Below are 23,939 nucleotides of genomic sequence, written 5' to 3' on the forward strand. Positions count from 1 at the left end.
TGATGCCCCCCCCCATCAGTACTGTCAGATGTATGCAGCTCAATATAAAATTACACCATGATTATTATTTTTATGTACGAGTGAGAGACCACATGTATGTATGTCGGTGGACTATATGTGTGTGCTGCATGAGAAAAAGAGAGCATTGGAGAAACTTGTATACTCTTCCAAGTAAGACAGAATGTCTGCTGCTGTTAGGAGATAATAATAACATCTATTTGTTTTTGTTTAAATTTTATTTATACTTTTCAGATATATACATTTAATTGATTTTACAGTCATTTTGACATTTTAAAACTTCACTTCCTTCTTCCTCTTTCTGCGGTTCCTTCAATTTATTTAGAATATCTTCTGCATATCCAAATTAACTTAACTTACTCATTTTTAATCTTATTTAAATACAGTGGTGCCTCGCAAGACGAATGCCTCGCGCAACGAAAAACTTGCTAGACGAAAGCGTCCTGCGATGTTTTTGGTGACTCGCAAGATGAAGTTTTCAATGGCCGCACTTCGCAAGACGAAGTTTTTGGCGGGTTGGTTTTTTTTTGCCGCAGCAACCCGCGCTTCGCAAGACGAAATTATCGCTAGGCGAAGCGACTCGTGGCATGAATTAATTTTGTCTTGCGAGGCACCACTGTATATACCAGGCATCCCCAAACTTCGGCCCTCCAGATGTTTTGGACTACAGTTCCCATCTTCCCCGACCACTGGTCCTGTTAGCTAGGGATCATGGGAGTTGTAGGCCAAAACATCTGGAGGACTGCAGTTTGAGGGTGCCTGATATATACTCTTATGTAACTGCAGGTTATTATAATAATCCTGCCAGTGTTTTTATCTGTTTACAATTTGTGTGTAAATATTCAATAAACCATTTCCATTCTTTTATATGAAGTTTGGTGTCTTGATTTCTTATTCTTCCAGTAAGTTTTGCCATTTCTGCATATTCCATAAGTTTTTGTATCCATTCTTCCTTTGCTGGGACTTCTTTCCATTTCTGAGAGAGTAACATTCTTGCCGCTGTATAAATTTTTATACAATTTAAGTAGTTCTATCCTTATCATTTCCAAGAGAAAGGCTTCTGGGTTTGTTTGTTTTTTACAAACGTTATCTTCAACATCCTTTTCATTTCATTGAATATCATTTCCCAGTAAGCCTTAACCTTACTACATGACCACCTCATTTTAGTAATAGCGTCACTGTGTGTGTGTGTGTGTGTGTGTGTGTGTGTGTGTGTGTGTGTGTGAAATTACAGAATTAGTTAAAAAAAATGGGGGGGTTTCGAAAGCACGCCAAAAAAGTGCAAGTAGATAAATAGGTACCGCTAGGTGTTTCCGTGCGCTGCTCTGATTTCGCCAGAAGCGGCTTAGTCATGCTGGCCACATGACCCGGAAAAACTGTCTGTGGACAAACGCCGGCTCCCTCAGCCTGTAAAGCGAGATGAGCACCGCAACCCAAGAGTCGTCCGCAACTGGACTTAACTGTCAGGGGTCCTTTACCTTTTTACTTATCTCAATGGAAGAAAGTGCCACAGAACAGTTAGCTTATCAAATAACTGAACAAGTTATTTTTATTTCGCAAAGATACGGCTTTGATATATGCAGTCTGGAAGTTTGCAAATACATTTATTTGACATGCTACCGCTCCAAGGTTTGAGTTGACTAACAGGAATATAATACAATTTTGGGAAGAGGCAAGTTAATCTGCAACTTCAGATCTTATTGGGGAGGTCATTCCATAACCATGGAGCAATCGGAATAAAGGTGCTGTGAATGACTCCACGCCATCATACCATCCAAGCATGGTGGCTGGACCCTAACAGTGGCTGGACTATTCAGAAGCCAAACCAAAGACATGAAGGAGTTAAAAATAAGAGCCAGCACCATCATATTTTATTTTATTTATTCATATTTTTAAAATAAAATGCGAGTTAAAGTAAAATAAACATGCTAATTAGACGGCTCTCTGGGGCATCACAAAAAGTTCCATTGCAAACTGAGCTTAATTTGCTCTGCAAAATTTCTCATTTCAAAAAATTCTGGAAAACAAACATCACTGAAAAACGGAGTAGCTTTGATATATAGAATAGCAATTTATCTTGCACTTCCTTTGATATCTCAAAAAATATACCAGTATCAAGGGTTTGGAAATCTACCAGTTTGTTCAAATTTAAAGGACTAATTATTTAAAGTGAAGAGGCAGATGACTAATCAACTGTTTTTAAAATCATCTTACAGTCCTCATATAAAATTATTCAAGAGAATGCCTTCAGATCTAATCTAAGCACCTGCATTGGTAATTCAAAATAGGTCACTAGTGCTCAGCATTATTCTTTGAAACAGTCCAATTTTCATTAAAATGCAGTTATCTGGCTTAGTTGTTGTTGTTGTTTAGTCGTTTAGTCGTGTCCGACTCTTCGTGACCCCATGGACCATAGCACGCCAGGCACTCCTGTCTTGCACTGCCTCCCGCAGTTTGGTCAAACTCATGTTCGTAGCTTCGAGAACACTGTCCAACCATCTCGTCCTCTGTCGTCCCCTTCTCCTAGTGCCCTCAATCTTTCCCAACATCAGGGTCTTTTCCAGGGAGTCTTCTCTTCTCATGAGGTGGCCAAAGTATTGGAGCCATGGATAGCAATGGAGAATTGTTGTTGTTGTTTAGTCATTTAGTCTTGTCCGACTCCTTGTGACCCCACGGACCAGAGCACGCCAGGCACTCCTGTCTTCTACTGTCTCCCACAGTTTCGTCAAATTCATGTTGGTACCGTAGTTTCAAGAACATTATCCAACCATCTCGTCCTCTGTCGTCCCCTTCTCCTTTTGCCCTCAATCTTTCCCAACATCAGGGTCTTTTCCAGGGAGTCTTCTCTTCTCATGAGGTGGCCAAAGTATTGGAGCCTCAGCTTCGCGATCTGTCCTTCCAGTGAGCACTCAGGGCTGATTTCCTTTAGAATGGATAGGTTTGATCTTCTTGCAGTCCATGAGACTCTCAAGAGTCTCCTCCAGCACCATAATTCAAAAGCATCAATTCTTCGGGGATCAGCCTTCTTTATGGTCCAGCTCTCACTTCCATACATCACAACTGGAAAAACCATAGTTTTAACTACAGTGATACCTCTGGTTAAGAACTTAATTCATTCCGGAGGTCCATTCTTAACCTGAAACTGTTTTTAACAGGAAGCACCACTTTAGCTAATGGGGTCTCCTGCTGCCGCCGCATTGCTAAAGCACGATTTCTGTTCTCATTCTGAAGCAAAGTTCTTAACCTGAGGTACTATTTCTGGGTTAGCAGAGTTTGTAACCTGAAGCATTTGTTTCCTGAAGCATTTGTAACCTGAGGTACCACTGTATACAGATTTTTGTCAGCAAGGTGATGTCTCTGCTTTTTAAGATGCTGTCTAGGTTTGTCATCACTTTTCTCCCAAGAAGCAGGCATTTTTTTAATTTTGTGACTGCTGTCACCATCTGCAATGATCATGGAACCCAAGAAGGTAAAATCTGTCACTGCCTCCATTTCTTCCCCTTCTATTTGCCAAGATGTGATGGGACCAGTGGCCATGATCTTAGTTTTTTTGATGTTGAGCTTCAGACCATATTTTGTACTCTCCTCTTTCACCCTCATTAAGAGGTTCTTTCATTCCTCCTCACTTTCTGCTATCAAAGTTGTGTCATCTGCTATCTGAGGTTGTTGATATTTCTTCCAGCAATATTAATTCTGGCTTGGGATTCATCCAGTCCAGCCTTTCACATGATGTATTCTGCATATAAGTTAAATAAGCAGGGAGACAATATACAGCCTTGTCGTACTCCATTCCCAATTTTGAACCAATCAGTTGTTCCATATCCAGTTCTAACTGTCGCTTCTTGTCCCACATAGAGATTTCTCAGGAGACAGATGAGGTGGTAACACACTCCCATTTCTTTAAGAACCCCCCATAGTTTGCTGTGGTCCACACAGCCAAAGGCTTTTGCGTGGTCAATGAAGCAGAAGTAGATGTTTTTCTGAAACTTTCTGTCTTCCAATGGAGAATTATTAAAACTCAAATAAAGGTGGTAGCTAAGCCCTAGAAAGCTGGCAATGATCCATGTTAGTGCCTTGCCACATTGCTAGAAGGACTGTCCAACACCCAGTACATATTTCCTTTCTGGTGGGAATGTACAAAACTTCAGCCTTTCTGAAATTCAGTATTGCAATGAATTAAAATAATTGTGGTTTTTAAAGATGACAATTTTGGCCATTGTAGACCCAGAGCTTGGAGTGTATGGGGTGTTGGGGGATGGGTAGTACGTCTGGTGGGGAACATGTTGTGCTTCTTCTTGAGTAGTTTGTCCATCTTTGGTCCCCCACCCTGTGCTCAGCTCTCACCTGTGGCTCCTGGAAGCTGTCAGCATGTGACAGCAGACACAATCCGGGAAACGGCTTCAACTGGCTTGCTAAACCAGGTGAGGGTAGTCAAAGGCTTTCAAACCCTCGGTGAGTTTGGCACTTCCCCTGCATGTGAAGGTAGGCTCCAGTGGATTGAGCAGACGAGACCAAGAGTAGGTTCAACAGACAAGAAGACAGTTTCTGCACATGCTGAAGAGGGAAGTGAGGGGCAGATGGGGTTCGTCCACCTGGAAAGGCAGCCCATTTAGGAGAAGGAAAACTCCGCAACAGGATTTCAGCAGGAAATTACAGGCTATGCGGGGACTGGAAATGGATTGGAAATGAAGCAGAGACCACCACTGTTGCAACTATTGAAAGCAGCAATTGTGTGTGACAGCCCCAATCGCAACATGAACACGTATAATCATTAATACACAATAAAAAGGGATGCCTGGATGTTCGGTTGGGCTTATTCCTTAGTAAGCATGTTTAGAATTGTAGCCTGAATGGCTCAAAGCTAAGAAATTGGTGTCTTGTCTGTACTTCCCCACAAGTTCCTTTTCTCTTTCCTTCTTAAAAATGTGGACGCTCTTGTTTGCATTCCCCACCATAAGCGTATTCGTTTGCTATTGCACCGTGCACCAACAATTTACAAGTGCACTTGACATGAGTGTATGTGGGTCTAATTCCCCAAGAAGTCATCGCACTTAATGTTGCCACATTTAGAATCGGAGCTGGACAAATATAAGATGCTCCCAAGTTCTCGAGACTTCGAGTTATTTACAGCTTCTCTGCCAGCAGTTCTCTTTATGGACTACGAGAAGCAAGCTATGAGATGTGAAATAAGTGCATAGATAGTGGAAGTGGGGGTTTATATTTGTCAATGTGTATCATTTGTTCATTTTCATTCATGAAAGACCACCTCTCTGTAAGATATCACACTGTCTGCATAAAATCAAGAGTGAATGCTACGGATTCCTATTGCTAGATGTGCTCCTGTGGTTGGCGCAGGTCAGTTCAGTGCAGATATTGCCTTTAATTGGGAACTGACCTGAATTTATCCTTCTTCCGTACCCAGAAGCAAGTTCCATTGATTTTGGTAGAACTTACTTCCCTGTAAGCATGCTTAAAGTTTCAACTATGCATCCTGATCCCATTACATCTTTACTTGGCAAAGTTTCCTTTTCAATGGGAGTTTCTTCCAAGTAAATGAGCATGCACTTCACCATTAATGGGAGTAAAAAATACCCTGGGAAATGTCCTATCACACTCCTGACTGCTCTTCTGCTTCTCTTCTCCAGTGCCCCCCTCTTTCCCACTCCTTGTTTTATTACAACATAAAACATGTGCTGTGATGAACAGGCTTTTCTAAGTCTTATAACGAGCAAAACTGATAATAACAAGAAACCCCCTACAACAAAACTGAAGGGGCGATACTTCTTTATATTCCCTCAGCCCAAATCGGAACATTCAAGGTCAGCAAGAGGTAAAGCCATTGCTAGGCAGTGTTCTTCCTAAAGGGTCTAATTAGCCAATTAATCCAGTGCAAATTTGAAATGGTGGAGCTGAACAGTAGCCAGATTAATTGGGGGAGAGGACTGCAACAGCGGCAGATCTAAATGACTCACCTCTTCCACTCTTCTGTTTCTCTCTTCAGTGGTTAGAATGAGGGCCAAGAGGAAAGGAAAGAAAGACAACATTGGGGGATTGTTTTATGCTCCCAATTGGGGGAGAGGTTCAAATATTTATTGAGTCCATTCAATGACTTTAACAGCTGAGGGACAAGCATTTGAATCTTGAATCTCTGCAGTACAGGAAGTTGTCAATGTCAGCTTAATTGTACATAGGACCACTGGAAGTTTTCTGGACCCAAGTTTTATTTGGCTGTTTCCTTGAGGAATGCAAACCTCCTGATTGTTTAGGTCTTCAGGGTGTGTGAATGTTGGTATTTGGGGGAAAATTAAGAAAAGATGAACATATTATGCACCAAATACTTAAAAAGTAGCACAAACACCTCATGGCCATCCCATGATAGTCTGAGCCAAACCTGAGAAAATATACTTTCCAGACAGGCCAGAAACAACAACAATAACAACAACAATTTATTTATATCAAGCCACTCTAGGCAGCTCCCAACAGAATAAAAAAATTGATAAAATATCAAACATTAAAAACTTCCCTAAACAGGGCTGCCTCTGGTAAAACTAATTCACAAAGTTAAGGGATAACATTATTTGAATGCTATGTGTATCTGCTTACAACATGTCCCAGCAGAAGTCAGGGTTAGTTGGTTGTTGTTGTTCTAAACTGCACTTTCGGCTCCTCCAGATGCTCTGTTTAAGGAGTATTTGTCTTGATTTGTTTGCACAAAGCTTATGCAGAGGTTCGGCTATGTCTGATTTTTATCGAACATTCCCTCTGATTTGTTCGATGGGAGGTTATATGACATTGAGCTTTCATCTTTATTTGCTTATACGTTTCCCCCTTACTCATTCATTCATCCCACATTTTGCAGTGCATTTTCTCATTGCTTTCTGAAGCACAAAAAAAGAATTGTCTTTTTTAAAAATTGGATTTGTTGCACCAGGGCTGCAGGGTGCCTGTATGTGCAAACCGAAATTTTCGGCATGCTCTTGAATCCTTCCTGCAAAATGGAATGGAGGCGACCTCTGTTGTACATGAAGAGCATTGTTTGAACTCTTTAGACCTATATGAGGAATTCAACTGGTGCAGTGTGTATCCCTTGGCATACCAGAACGCATTGCTTCCAAATGGCTGCTGAGTATCTTTCGCTTCCCTTAATGAATGTTCATATCCAGAATGAAATGTATGCTTAATTAATCAGAAAGCCACGAAACCCAGAGCATAAACAGCTGGTGACAGGGCATGTTTCTTAACAGTCATCTTCCAGCTGTTCTGCATATGCGCTTATTTATCTAAAAGGAAAGTTTTGACATTCAAGAAAAAAATGTGCTTGAAGAGCACTCACAGTTTACCATCATTATATAAACACCACCATAGTTAAATGATGAATGTTCCTCCATCATGTGTGTCAGAGATGGAACTGTGGAAGAAAAAAAAGAAAGAAGTCTGGGCATTGGCTTTTTCGTGTGTGTGTGTGTGTGTGTGTGTGTGTTTCACACCCGAATCAGTTTATACATTTCAACAACTTAACAATCATTTTAACCTTGCAAAACTTGACTTCCGTCCCCATCTTTCTGAGATTCCTTGAATTTATTTTCAATATTTTCTGCTTATCCAAATTAACTTAATTTGCTCAATTATCCATCTGCTTAAAATGTATACTCTTGCAAAACTGCAGGTTATTCCAATAGTCCTGTCAAGGCTCTTATCTATTTACAGTTACAAAGACTCCCCTGATACGTATGGCGATGGATAAAGGGATTTTTTACCATAGGCAATAAAATCAGGCCTCGACAATTAAACCTGCGAAAAACATTTTTTTGAAAAAAAATTCCCTGACCGGCGGGTCAGAATTTCCCCAAAAATCTGACGTTACCCGATTCACTCAAAAATGGTGCCAAACTGTTGCAAAGACTCCCCTGATAGGTTTGGCGGTGGATACGGAAGGGTTTTTATCATAGGGAATAAAATCAGGCCTCGACAACTTAACCTGCGGAAAAACTTTTTTTTGAAAAAAAATCCCTGACCGTCGAGTCAGAATTTCCCCAAAAATCTGACGTTACCCTATTCACTCAAAAACGGTGCCAAACTGTTGCAAAGACTCCCCTGCTACGTATGGCGATGGATAAAGGGATTTTTTATCATAGGCAATAAAACCAGGCCTCGACAACTTAACCTGCGAAAAACATTTTTTTGAAAAAAAATTCCCTGACCGGCGGGTCAGAATTTCCCCAAAAATCTGACGTTACCCAATTCACTCAATAAAGGTGCCAAACTGTTGCAAAGACTCCCCTGAGACGTTTGGCGGTGGTTTCAGAAGGGTTTTTATCATAGGGAATAAAATCAGGCCTCGACAACTTAACCTGCGGATAAACTTTTTTTTGAAAAAAAATCCCTGACCGGCGGGTCAGAATTTCACCAAAAATCTGATGTTACCCGATTAACTCAAAAACCGTGCCAAACTGTTGCAAAGACTCCCCTGATACGTTTGGCGGTGGATACAGAAGGGTTTTTATCATAGGGAATAAAATCAGGCCTCGACAACTTAACCTGCGGAAAAACTTTTTTTTAAAAAAAACCCTGACCGGCGGGTCAGAATTTCACCAAAAATCTGACGTTACCCGGTTCACTCAAAAATGGTGCCAAACTGTTGCATAGACTCCCCTGATACGGTTGGCGGTGGATACAGAAGGATTTTTATCATAGGGAATAAAATCAGGCCTCGACAACTTAACCTGCGGAAAAACTTTTTTTTGAAAAAAATACCTGACTGGCAGGTCAGAATTTCACCAAAAATCTGACGTTACCCGATTAACTCAAAAACGGTGCCAAACTGTTGCATAGACTCCCCTGATACGTTTGGCGGTGGATACAGAAGGGTTTTTATCATTGGGAATAAAATCAGGCCTCGACAACTTAACGTGCGGATAAACTTTTTTTTGAAAAAAATCCCTGACCGGCGGGTCAGAATTTCACCAAAAATCTGATATTACCCAATTCACTCAAAAATGGTGCCAAACTGTTGCATAGACTCCCCTGATACGTTTGGCGGTGGATACAGAAGGGTTTTTATCATAGGGAATAAAATCAGGCCTCGACAACTTAACCTGCGGAAAAACTTTTTTTTGAAAAAAATCCCTGACCGGTGGGTCAGAATTTCACCCAAAAACTGACGTTACCCGATTCACTCAAAAACGGCGGGTCAGAATTTCACCAACAATCTGAGGTTACCCGATTCACTCAAAAACGGTGTCAAACTGTAGCAAAGACTCCTCTGATACGGCTGGCGGTGGATACAGAAGGGTTTTTATCATAGGGAATAAAATCAGGCCTCGACAACTTAACCTGCGGAAAAACTTTTTTTTGAAAAAAATCCCTGACCGGCGGGTCAGAATTTCACCAAAAATCTGACGTTACCCTATTCACTCAATAATGGTGCCAAACTGTTGCAAAGACTCCCCTGATACGTTTGGCGGTGGATACAGAAGGGTTTTATCATAGGGAATAGAATCAGGCCTCGGCAACCTAACCTGCAGATAAACTTTTTTAAAAAAAAAATCCCTGACCGGCGGTTCAGAATTTCACCAAAAATCTGACGTTACCCGATTCACTCAGAAATCGTGCCAAACTGTTGCAAAGACTCCCCTGATACGTTTGGCGGTGGATACAGAAGGGTTTTTATCATAGGTGTGAGGGACAAGGGATACAGGGAAGTCCCTCCCATCTTAAGTTCCAGCCCATCCCCAAGCGCTGGGGAGAGCAGGGAGAGCTCTGCCTCCAGCGGAGAATCAGGAAGTGGTGTCCGAGGCTCAGGCAAGGTTGCGGAGCCCATGACCCAGGTGGGCCACGAAAGGGGGAGCCCGGGGGGGAAGGCCAATTCCCCCAACTCCGGAATTGCGCCGAAAATGTAGGGGGAAGAGGTTAGGTCTCGCAAAGCTTCTTTGATGGAAGAAAACGCGCCAATCTCTATTCGGAGGTACTGACACCTCACCGTAAGCATGTATATAGATCGCTCTGAGCACTGTAAATAATCAGCACTTAATAAAAGTCTAAAAGGACTATGCTGCGAGGAGTCGTTACTCTAGAGTAGCCACATCAGCACCTCTGACAATAGGGAATAAAATCAGGCCTCAACAACTTAACCTGCGGAAAAACATTTTTTTGAAAAAAATCCCTGACCGGGGGGTCAGAATTTCACAAAAAAACTGACGTTACTCGATTCACTCAAAGATGGTGCCAAACTGTTGCAAAGACTCCCCTGATACGTTTGGCGGTGGATACAGAAGGGTTATTATCATAGGGAATAAAATCAGGCCTCGACAACTTAACCTGCGGAAAAACTTTTTTTAAAAAAAAATCCCTGACCGGCGGGTCAGAATTTCACCAAAAATCTGACGTTACCCTATTCACTCAAAAACGGTGCCAAACTGTTGCAAAGACTCCCCTGATACATTTGACGGTGGATACAGAAGAGTTTTTATCATAGGGAATAAAATCAGGCCTCGACAACTTAACCTGCGGATAAACTTTTTTTTGAAAAAAATCCCTGACCGGCGGGTCAGAATTTCACCAAAAATCTGACATTACCCGATTAACTCAAAAACCGTGCCAAACTGTTGCAAAGACTCCCCTGATACGTTTGGCGGTGGATAGAGAAGGGTTTTTGTCATAGGGAATAAAATCAGGCCTCGACAACTTAACCTGCGGAAAAACTTTTTTTTAAAAAAAATCCCTGACCGGCGGGTCAGAATTTCACCAAAAATCTGACGTTACCCTATTCACTCAAAAACGGTGCCAAACTGTTGCAAAGACTCCCCTGATACATTTGACGGTGGATACAGAAGGGTTTTTATCATAGGGAATAAAATCAGGCCTCGACAACTTAACCTGCGGAAAAACTTTTTTTTGGAAAAAAATCCCTGACCGGCGGGTCAGAATTTCACCAATAATCTGACGTTACCCGATTCACACAGAAATGGTGCCAAACTGTTGCAAAGACTCCCCTGATACGTTTGGCGGTGGATAAAGAAGGCTTTTTATCATAGGGAATAAAATCAGGCCTCGACAAGTTAACCTCCAGAAAAACTCTTTTTTGAAGAAAATCCCTGACCGACGGGTCAGAATTTCACCAAAAAACTGACGTTACCCGATTCACTCAACAACGGAGCCAAACTGTTGCAAAGACTCCCCTGATACGTTTGGCAGGGGATACAGAAGGGTTTTTATCATAGGGAATAAAATCAGGCCTCGACAACTTAACCTGCGGAAAAACTTTTTTTTGAAAAAAATCCCTGACCGGCGGGTCAGAATTTCACCAAAAATCTGACGTTACCCGATTCACTCAAAAATGGTGCCAAACTGTTGCAAAGACTCTCCTGATACGTTTGGCGTTGGATACAGAAGGGTTTTTATCATAGGGAATAAAATCAGACCTCGACAACTTAACCTGCGGAAAAACTTTTTTTTGGAAAAAAATATATCACCAAAAAACTGACGTTACCAGATTCACTCAAAAATGGTGCCAAACTGTTGCAAAGACTCCCCTGATACGTTTGGCGGTGGATACAGAAGGGTTTTTATCATAGGGAATAAAATCAGGCCTCGACAACTTAACCTCCGAAAAAAAATTTTTTGAAAAAAAACCCTGACCGGCAGGTCAGAATTTCACCAAAAAACTGACGTTACCCGATTTAATCAAAAACGGTGTCAAACTGTTGCAAAGACTCTCCTGATACGTTTGGCGGTGGATACAGAAGGGTTTTTATCATAGGGAATAAAATCAGGCCTCGACAACTTAACCTGCGGAAAAACTTTTTTTTGAAAAAAATCCCTGACCGGCGGGTCAGAATATCACCAAAAAACTGACGTTACCAGATTCACTCAAAAACGGTGCCAAACTGTTGCAAAGATTCCCCTGATACGTTTGGCGGTGGATACAAAAGGGTTTTTTATCATAGGGAATAAAATCAGGCCTCGACAACTTAACCTGTGGAAAAACTTTTTTTTGAAAAAAAACCCTGACCGGCGGGTCAGAATATCACCAAAAATCTGACGTTACCCTATTCACTCAAAAACGGTGCCAAACTGTTGCAAAGACTCCCCTGATACGTTTGGCGGTGGATACAGAAGGGTTTTTATCATAGGGAATAAAATCAGGCCTCGACAACTTAACCTGCGGAAAAACTTTTTTTTGAAAAAAATCCCAGACCGGCGGGTCAGAATATCACCAAAAAACTGACGTTACCAGATTCACTCAAAAATGGTGCCAAACTGTTGCAAAGACTCCCCTGATACGTTTGGCGGTGGATACAGAAGGGTTTTTTATCATAGGGAATAAAATCAGGCCTCGACAACTTAACCTGCGGAAAAACTTTTTTTTGAAAAAAATCCCTGACCGGCGGGTCAGAATTTCACCAAAATTCTGACGTTACCCAATTCACTCAAGAATGGTGCCAAACTGTTGCAAAGACTCCCCTGATGCGTTTGGCGGTGGATACAGAAGGGTTTTTATCATAGGGAATAAAATCAGGCCTCGACAACTTAACCTGCGGAAAAACTTTTTTTTGAAACAAATCCCTGACCGGCAGAATTTCACCAAAAAACTGACGTTACCCGATTCACTCAAAAATGGTCCCAAACTGATGCAAAGACTCCACTGATACGTTTGGCGGTGGATACAGAAGGGTTTTTATCATAGGGAATAAAATCAGGCCTCGACAACTTAACCTGCGGAAAAACTTTTTTTGAAAAAAATCCCTGACCGGCGGGTCAGAATTTCACCAAAAATCTGACGTTACCCGATTCAATCAAAAACGGTGCCAAACTGTGGCAAAGACTCCCCTGATACGTTTGGCGGTGGATACAGAAGGGTTTTTATCATAGGGAATAAAATCAGGACTAGACAACTTAACCTGCCAAAAAACCTTTTTTTGAAAAAAAATCCCGGACCGGCGGGTCAGAATTTCACCCAAAATCTGGCGTTACCCTATTCACTCAAAAATGGTGCCAATCTGTTGCAAACACTCCCCTGATACGTTTGGCGGTGGATACAGAAGGGTTTTTATCATAGGAAATAAAATCAGGCCTCGACAACTTAACCTGCGGAAAAACTTTTTTTTGAAAAAAATCCCTGACCGGCGGGTCAGAATTTCACCAAAAAACTGACGTTACTTGATTCACTAAAAAATAGTTTCAAACTGTTGCAAAGACTCCCTTGATACGTTGGCGGTGGATACAGAAGGGTTTTTATCATAGGGAATAAAATCAGGCCTCGACAACTTAACCTGCGGAAAAACTTTTTTTTGAAAAAAAATCCCTGACCGGCGGGTCAGAATTTCACCAAAAATCTGACGTTACCCGATTCACACAAAAATGGTGCCAAACTGTTGCAATGACTCCCCTGATACGTTTGGCGGTGGATACAGAAGGGTTTTTATCATAGGGAATAAAATCAGGCCTCGACAACTTAACCTGCGGAAAACCTTTTTTTGAAAAAAATCCCTGACCGGCGGGTCAGAATTTCACCAAAAATCTGACGTTACCCGATTCACTCAAAAACGGTGCCAAAATGTAGCAAAGACTCCCCTGATACGTTTGGCGGTGGAAACAGAAGGCTTTTTATCATAGGGAATTAAATCAGACCTCAACAACTTAACCTGCGGAAAAACTTTTTTTTGAAAAAAATCCCTGACCGGCGGGTCAGAATTTCACCAAAAATTTGATGTTACCCGATTCACTCAAAAATGGTGCCAAACTGTTGCAAAGACTCCCCTGATACGTTTGGCGGTGGATACAGAAAGATTTTTATCATAGGGAATAAAATCAGGCCTCGACAACTTAACCTGCGGAAAAACTTTTTTTTGAAAAAAATCCCTGACCGGCGGGTCAGAATTTCACTAAAAATCTGACGTTACCCAATTCACTCAAAAATGGTGCCAAACTGTTGCAAAGACTCCCCTCATACGTTTGGCGGTGGATACAGAAGAGTTTTTATCATAGGGAATAAAATCAGGCCTCGACGACTTAACCTGCGGAAAACCTTTTTTTGAAAAAAATCCCTGACCGGTGGGTCAGAATTTCACCAAAAATCTGACGTTACCCGATTCACTCAAAAACGGTGCCAAACTCTTGCAAAGACTCCCCTGATACGTTTGGCGGTAGAAACAGATGGGTTTTTATCATAGGGAATAAAATCAGACCTCGACAACTTAACCTGCGGAAAATTATTTTTTAAAAAAACATCCCTGTCCGGCGGGTCAGAATTTCACCAAAAATCTGACGTTACCCTATTCACTCAAAAATGGTGCCAATCTGTTGCAAAGACTCCCCTGATACGTTTGGCGGTGGATACAGAAGTGTTTTTATCATAGGGAATAAAATCAGGCCTCGACAACTTAACCTGCAGAAAAACTTTTTTTTGAAAAAAATCCCGGACCTGCGGGTCAGAATTTCACCAAAAATCTGACGTTACCCAATTCACTCAAAAATGGTGCCAAACTGTTGCAAAGACTCCCCTGATACGTTTGGCGGTGGATACAGAAGGGTTTTTATCATAGGGAATAAAATCAGGCCTCGACAACTTAACCTGCAGAAAAACTTTTTTTTGAAAAAAAATCCCTGACCGGATGCCAAACTGTTGCCAAACTGGTGTCAAACTGGTGCCAAACTGTTGCAAACATTCCCATGATACGTTTGGCGGTGGATACAGAAGGGTTTTTTATCATAGGGAATAAAATCAGGCCTCGACAACTTAACCTGCGAAAAAACTTTTTTTGAAAAAAATCCCTGACCGGCGGGTCAGAATTTCACCAAAAATCTGACGTTACCCGATTCACTCAAAAATGGTGCCAAACTGTTGCAAAGACTCCCCTGATACGTTTGGCGGTGGATACAGAAGGGTTTTTATCATAGGGAATAAAATCAGGCCTCGACAACTTAACCTGCAGAAAAACTTTTTTTTGAAAAAAAATCCCTGACCGGATGCCAAACTGGTGCCAAACTGGTGCCAAGCTGCTGCCAAACTGTTGCAAACATTCCCATGATACGTTTGGCGGTGGATACAGAAGGGTTTTTATCATAGGAAATAAAATCAGTCCTCGACAACTTAACCTGCGGAAAAACTTTTTTTTGAAAAAAATCCCAGACCGGCGGGTCAGAATATCACCAAAAAACTGACGTTACTTGATTCACTAAAAAATAGTTTCAAACTGTTGCAAAGACTCCCTTGATACGTTGGCGGTGGATACAGAAGGGTTTTTATCATAGGGAATAAAATCAGGCCTCGACAACTTAACCTGCGGAAAAACTTTTTTTTGAAAAAAAATCCCTGACCGGCGGGTCAGAATTTCACCAAAAATCTGACGTTACCCGATTCACACAAAAATGGTGCCAAACTGTTGCAATGACTCCCCTGATACGTTTGGCGGTGGATACAGAAGGGTTTTTATCATAGGGAATAAAATCAGGCCTCGACAACTTAACCTGCGGAAAACCTTTTTTTGAAAAAAATCCCTGACCGGCGGGTCAGAATTTCACCAAAAATCTGACGTTACCCGATTCACTCAAAAACGGTGCCAAAATGTAGCAAAGACTCCCCTGATACGTTTGGCGGTGGAAACAGAAGGCTTTTTATCATAGGGAATTAAATCAGACCTCAACAACTTAACCTGCGGAAAAACTTTTTTTTGAAAAAAATCCCTGACCGGCGGGTCAGAATTTCACCAAAAATTTGATGTTACCCGATTCACTCAAAAATGGTGCCAAACTGTTGCAAAGACTCCCCTGATACGTTTGGCGGTGGATACAGAAAGATTTTTATCATAGGGAATAAAATCAGGCCTCGACAACTTAACCTGCGGAAAAACTTTTTTTTGAAAAAAATCCCTGACCGGCGGGTCAGAATTTCACTAAAAATCTGACGTTACCCAATTCACTCAAAAATGGTGCCAAACTGTTGCAAAGACTCCCCTCATACGTTTGGCGGTGGATACAGAAGAGTTTTTATCATAGGGAATAAAATCAGGCCTCGACGACTTAACCTGCGGAAAACCTTTTTTTGAAAAAAATCCCTGACCGGTGGGTCAGAATTTCACCAAAAATCTGACGTTACCCGATTCACTCAAAAACGGTGCCAAACTCTTGCAAAGACTCCCCTGATACGTTTGGCGGTAGAAACAGATGGGTTTTTATCATAGGGAATAAAATCAGACCTCGACAACTTAACCTGCGGAAAATTATTTTTTAAAAAAACATCCCTGTCCGGCGGGTCAGAATTTCACCAAAAATCTGACGTTACCCTATTCACTCAAAAATGGTGCCAATCTGTTGCAAAGACTCCCCTGATACGTTTGGCGGTGGATACAGAAGTGTTTTTATCATAGGGAATAAAATCAGGCCTCGACAACTTAACCTGCAGAAAAACTTTTTTTTGAAAAAAATCCCGGACCTGCGGGTCAGAATTTCACCAAAAATCTGACGTTACCCAATTCACTCAAAAATGGTGCCAAACTGTTGCAAAGACTCCCCTGATACGTTTGGCGGTGGATACAGAAGGGTTTTTATCATAGGGAATAAAATCAGGCCTCGACAACTTAACCTGCAGAAAAACTTTTTTTTGAAAAAAAATCCCTGACCGGATGCCAAACTGTTGCCAAACTGGTGTCAAACTGGTGCCAAACTGTTGCAAACATTCCCATGATACGTTTGGCGGTGGATACAGAAGGGTTTTTTATCATAGGGAATAAAATCAGGCCTCGACAACTTAACCTGCGAAAAAACTTTTTTTGAAAAAAATCCCTGACCGGCGGGTCAGAATTTCACCAAAAATCTGACGTTACCCGATTCACTCAAAAATGGTGCCAAACTGTTGCAAAGACTCCCCTGATACGTTTGGCGGTGGATACAGAAGGGTTTTTATCATAGGGAATAAAATCAGGCCTCGACAACTTAACCTGCAGAAAAACTTTTTTTTGAAAAAAAATCCCTGACCGGATGCCAAACTGGTGCCAAACTGGTGCCAAGCTGCTGCCAAACTGTTGCAAACATTCCCATGATACGTTTGGCGGTGGATACAGAAGGGTTTTTATCATAGGGAATAAAATCAGTCCTCGACAACTTAACCTGCGGAAAAACTTTTTTTTGAAAAAAATCCCTGACCGGCGGGTCAGAATTTCACCAAAAAACTGACGTTACTTGATTCACTAAAAAATAGTTTCAAACTGTTGCAAAGACTCCCTTGATACGTTGGCGGTGGATACAGAAGGGTTTTTATCATAGGAAATTAAATCAGGCCTTGACAACTTAACCTCCGGAAAGACTTTTTTTTGGAAAAAAAATCCCTGACCGGCGGGTCAGAATTTCACCAAAAAACTGACGTTACCCGATTCACTCAAGAATCGTGCCAAACTGTTGCAAAGACTCTCCTGATACGTTTGGCGGTGGATACAGAAGGGTTTTTATCATAGGGAATTAAATCAGGCCTCGACAACTTAACCTCCGGAAAGAATTTTTTTGGGAAAAAATCCCTGACCGGCGGGTCAGAATTTCACCAAAAAACTGACGTTACCCGATTCACTCAAGAATCGTGCCAAACTGTTGCAAAGACTCCCCTGATACGTTTGGCGGTGGATACAGAAGGGTTTTTATCATAGGGAATAAAATCAGGCCTCGGCAACTTAACCTACGGAAACCATTTTTTTGAAAAAAATCCCTGACCGGCGGGTCAGAATTTCACCAAAAATCTGACGTTACCCAATTCACTCAAAAATGGTGCCAAACTGTTGCAAAGACTCCCCTAATACGTTTGGCGGTGGATACAGAAGGGTTTTTATCATAGGGAATAAAATCAGGCCTCGACAACTTAACCTGCGGAAAAACTTTTTTTGAAAAAAATCCCTGACCGGCGGGTCAGAATTTCACCAACAATCTGACGTTACCCTTTTCACTCAAAAATGGTGCCAAACTGTTGCAAAGACTCCCTTGATACGTTTGGCGGTGGATACAGAAGGGTTTTTATCATAGGGAATAAAATGAGGCCTCGACAACTTAACCTGCGGAAAAACTTTTTTTTGAAAAAAAATCCCTGACCGGATGCCAAACTGTTGCCAAACTGGTGCCAAACTGGTGCCAAACTGTTGCAAACATTCCCATGATACGTTTGGCGGTGGATACAGAAGGGTTTTTATCATAGGGAATAAAATCAGTCCTCGACAACTTAACCTGCGGAAAAACTTTTTTTTGAAAAAAATCCCTGACCGGCGGGTCAGAATTTCACCAAAAATCTTACGTTACCCAATTCACTAAAAAATGGTGCCAAACTGTTGCAAAGACTCCCCTGATACGTTTGGCGGTGGATACAGAAGGGTTTTTTTATCATAGGGAATAAAATCAGGCCTCGACAACTTAACCTGCGGAAAAACTTTTTTTGAAAAAAATCCCTGACCGGCGGGTCAGAATTTCACCAACAATCTGACGTTACTCTTTTCACTCAAAAATGGTGCCAAACTGTTGCAAAGACTCCCCTGATACGTTTGGCGGTGGATACAGAAGGATTTTTATCATAGGGAATAAAATCAGGCCTCGACAACTTAACCTGCGGAAAACATTTTTTTGAAAAAAATCCCTGACCGGCGGGTCAGAATTTCACCAAAAAACTGACGTTACCCAATTCACTCAAAAATGGTGCCAAACTGTTGCAAAGACTCCCCTAATACGTTTGGCGGTGGATACAGAAGGGTTTTTATCATAGGGAATAAAAACAGGCCTCGACAACTTAACCTGCGGAAAAACTTTTTTTTGAAAAAAATCCCTGACCGGCGGGTCAGAATTTCACCAAAAATCTGACGTTACCCGATTCACTCAAAAACGGTGCCAAACTGTTGCAAAGACTCCCCTGATACGTTTGACGGTGGATACAGTCGGGTTTTTATCATAGGGAATAAAATCAGGCCTCGACAACTTAACCTGCGGAAAAACTTTTTTTGAAAAAAATCCCTGACCGGCGAGTCAGAATTTCACCAAAAATCTGACGTTACCCTATTCACTCAAAAACGGTGCCAAACTGTTGCAAAGACTCCCCTGATACGTTTGACGGTGGATACAGAAGGGTTTTTATCATTGGGAATAAAATCAGGCCTCAACAACTTAACCTGCGGAAAAACTTTTTTTTGAAAAAAATCTGATGTTACCCGATTCACTCAAAAATGGTGCCAAACTGTTGCAAAGACTCCCCTGATACGTTTGGCGGTGGATACAGAAAGATTTTTATCATAGGGAATAAAATCAGGCCTAGACAACTTAACCTGCGGAAAAACTTTTTTTTGAAAAAAAATCCCTGACCGGATGCCAAACTGGTGCCAAACTGGTGCCAAGCTGGTGCCAAACTGTTGCAAACATTCCCATGATACGTTTGGCGGTGGATACAGAAGGGTTTTTATCATAGGGAATAAAATCAGTCCTCGACAACTTAACCTGCGGAAAAACTTTTTTTTGAAAAAAATCCCTGACCGGCGGGTCAGAATTTCACCAAAAAACTGACGTTACTTGATTCACTAAAAAATAGTTTCAAACTGTTGCAAAGACTCCCTTGATACGTTGGCGGTGGATACAGAAGGGTTTTTATCATAGGAAATTAAATCAGGCCTTGACAACTTAACCTCCGGAAAGACTTTTTTTTGGAAAAAAAATCCCTGACCGGCGGGTCAGAATTTCACCAAAAAACTGACGTTACCCGATTCACTCAAGAATCGTGCCAAACTGTTGCAAAGACTCTCCTGATACGTTTGGCGGTGGATACAGAAGGGTTTTTATCATAGGGAATTAAATCAGGCCTCGACAACTTAACCTCCGGAAAGAATTTTTTTGGGAAAAAATCCCTGACCGGCGGGTCAGAATTTCACCAAAAAACTGACGTTACCCGATTCACTCAAGAATCGTGCCAAACTGTTGCAAAGACTCCCCTGATACGTTTGGCGGTGGATACAGAAGGGTTTTTATCATAGGGAATAAAATCAGGCCTCGGCAACTTAACCTGCGGAAACCATTTTTTTGAAAAAAATCCCTGACCGGCGGGTCAGAATTTCACCAAAAATCTGACGTTACCCAATTCACTCAAAAATGGTGCCAAACTGTTGCAAAGACTCCCCTAATACGTTTGGCGGTGGATACAGAAGGGTTTTTATCATAGGGAATAAAATCAGGCCTCGACAACTTAACCTGCGGAAAAACTTTTTTTGAAAAAAATCCCTGACCGGCGGGTCAGAATTTCACCAACAATCTGACGTTACCCTTTTCACTCAAAAATGGTGCCAAACTGTTGCAAAGACTCCCTTGATACGTTTGGCGGTGGATACAGAAGGGTTTTTATCATAGGGAATAAAATGAGGCCTCGACAACTTAACCTGCGGAAAAACTTTTTTTTGAAAAAAAATCCCTGACCGGATGCCAAACTGTTGCCAAACTGTTGCCAAACTGGTGCCAAACTGTTGCAAACATTCCCATGATACGTTTGGCGGTGGATACAGAAGGGTTTTTATCATAGGGAATAAAATCAGTCCTCGACAACTTAACCTGCGGAAAAACTTTTTTTGAAAAAAATCCCTGACCGGCGGGTCAGAATTTCACCAACAATCTGACGTTACCCTTTTCACTCAAAAATGGTGCCAAACTGTTGCAAAGACTCCCCTGATACGTTTGGCGGTGGATACAGAAGGGTTTTTTTTATCATAGGGAATAAAATCAGGCCTCGACAACTTAACCTGCGGAAAAACTTTTTTTGAAAAAAAATCCCTGACCGGCGGGTCAGAATTTCACCAACAATCTGACGTTACCCTTTTCACTCAAAAATGGTGCCAAACTGTTGCAAAGACTCCCCTGATACGTTTGGCGGTGGATACAGAAGGATTTTTATCATAGGGAATAAAATCAGGCCTCGACAACTTAACCTGCGGAAAACATTTTTTTGAAAAAAATCCCTGACCGGCGGGTCAGAATTTCACCAAAAAACTGACGTTACCCAATTCACTCAAAAATGGTGCCAAACTGTTGCAAAGACTCCCCTAATACGTTTGGCGGTGGATACAGAAGGGTTTTTATCATAGGGAATAAAAACAGGCCTCGACAACTTAACCTGCGGAAAAACTTTTTTTTGAAAAAAATCCCTGACCGGCGGGTCAGAATTTCACCAAAAATCTGACGTTACCCGATTCACTCAAAAACGGTGCCAAACTGTTGCAAAGACTCCCCTGATACGTTTGACGGTGGATACAGTCGGGTTTTTATCATAGGGAATAAAATCAGGCCTCGACAACTTAACCTGCGGAAAAACTTTTTTTGAAAAAAATCCCTGACCGGCGAGTCAGAATTTCACCAAAAATCTGACGTTACCCTATTCACTCAAAAACGGTGCCAAACTGTTGCAAAGACTCCCCTGATACGTTTGACGGTGGATACAGAAGGGTTTTTATCATTGGGAATAAAATCAGGCCTCAACAACTTAACCTGCGGAAAAACTTTTTTTTGAAAAAAATCTGATGTTACCCGATTCACTCAAAAATGGTGCCAAACTGTTGCAAAGACTCCCCTGATACGTTTGGCGGTGGATACAGAAAGATTTTTATCATAGGGAATAAAATCAGGCCTAGACAACTTAACCTGCGGAAAAACTTTTTTTTGAAAAAAATCCCTGACCGGCGGGTCAGAATTTCACTAAAAATCTGACGTTACCCAATTCACTCAAAAATGGTGCCAAACTGTTGCAAAGACTCCCCTGATACGTTTGGCGGTGGATACAGAAGAGTTTTTATAATAGGAAATAAAATCAGGCCTCGACGACTTAACCTGCGGAAAACCTTTTTTTGAAAAAAATCCCTGACCGGTGGGTCAGAATTTCACCAAAAATCTGACGTTACCCGATTCACTCAAAAACGGTGCCAAACTCTTGCAAAGACTCCCCTGATACGTTTGGCGGTGGAAACAGATGGGTTTTTATCATAGGGAATAAAATCAGACCTCGACAACTTAACCTGCGGAAAATTATTTTTTAAAAAAACATCCCTGACCGGCGGGTCAGAATTTCACCAAAAATCTGACGTTACCCTATTCACTCAAAAATGGTGCCAATCTGTTGCAAAGACTCCCCTGATACGTTTGGCGGTGGATACAGAAGTGTTTTTATCATAGGGAATAAAATCAGGCCTCAACAACTTAACCTGCAGAAAAACTTTTTTTTGAAAAAAATCCCGGACCTGCGGGTCAGAATTTCACCAAAATTCTGACGTTACCCAATTCACTCAAAAATGGTGCCAAACTGTTGCAAAGACTCCCCTGATACGTTTGGCGGTGGATACAGAAGGGTTTTTATCATAGGGAATAAAATCAGGCCTCGACAACTTAACCTGCGGAAAAACTTTTTTTTGAAAAAAATCCCTGACCGGCGGGTCAGAATTTCACCAAAAAACTGACGTTACTTGATTCACTAAAAAATAGTTTCAAACTGTTGCAAAGACTCCCTTGATACGTTGGCGGTGGATACAGAAGGGTTTTTATCATAGGAAATTAAATCAGGCCTTGACAACTTAACCTCCGGAAAGACTTTTTTTTGGAAAAAAAATCCCTGACCGGCGGGTCAGAATTTCACCAAAAAACTGACGTTACCCGATTCACTCAAGAATCGTGCCAAACTGTTGCAAAGACTCTCCTGATACGTTTGGCGGTGGATACAGAAGGGTTTTTATCATAGGGAATTAAATCAGGCCTCGACAACTTAACCTCCGGAAAGAATTTTTTTGGGGAAAAATCCCTGACCGGCGGGTCAGAATTTCACCAAAAAACTGACGTTACCCGATTCACTCAAGAATCGTGCCAAACTGTTGCAAAGACTCCCCTGATACGTTTGGCGGTGGATACAGAAGGGTTTTTATCATAGGGAATAAAATCAGGCCTCGGCAACTTAACCTGCGGAAACCATTTTTTTGAAAAAAATCCCTGACCGGCGGGTCAGAATTTCACCAAAAATCTGACGTTACCCAATTCACTCAAAAATGGTGCCAAACTGTTGCAAAGACTCCCCTAATACGTTTGACGGTGGATACAGAAGGGTTTTTATCATAGGGAATAAAATCAGGCCTCGACAACTTAACCTGCGGAAAAACTTTTTTTGAAAAAAATCCCTGACCGGCGGGTCAGAATTTCACCAACAATCTGACCTTACCCTTTTCACTCAAAAATGGTGCCAAACTGTTGCAAAGACTCCCTTGATACGTTTGGCGGTGGATACAGAAGGGTTTTTATCATAGGGAATAAAATGAGGCCTCGACAACTTAACCTGCGGAAAAACTTTTTTTTGAAAAAAAATCCCTGACCGGATGCCAAACTGTTGCCAAACTGTTGCCAAACTGGTGCCAAACTGTTGCAAACATTCCCATGATACGTTTGGCGGTGGATACAGAAGGGTTTTTATCATAGGGAATAAAATCAGTCCTCGACAACTTAACCTGCGGAAAAACTTTTTTTTGAAAAAAATCCCTGACCGGCGGGTCAGAATTTCACCAAAAAACTGACGTTACTTGATTCACTAAAAAATAGTTTCAAACTGTTGCAAAGACTCCCTTGATACGTTGGCGGTGGATACAGAAGGGTTTTTATCATAGGGAATAAAATCAGGCCTCGACAACTTAACCTGCGGAAAAACTTTTTTTTGAAAAAAAATCCCTGACCGGCGGGTCAGAATTTCACCAAAAATCTGACGTTACCCGATTCACACCAAAATGGTGCCAAACTATTGCAAACATTCCCATGATACGTTTGGCGGTGGATACAGAAGGGTTTTTATCATAGGGAATAAAATCAGTCCTCGACAACTTAACCTGCGGAAAAACTTTTTTTTGAAAAAAATCCCTGACCGGCGGGTCAGAATTTCACCAAAAAACTGACGTTAC

The sequence above is a fragment of the Zootoca vivipara genome, chromosome 8 (assembly GCF_963506605.1).
Source record: "Zootoca vivipara chromosome 8, rZooViv1.1, whole genome shotgun sequence".
Classification (NCBI taxonomy): domain Eukaryota; kingdom Metazoa; phylum Chordata; class Lepidosauria; order Squamata; family Lacertidae; genus Zootoca; species Zootoca vivipara.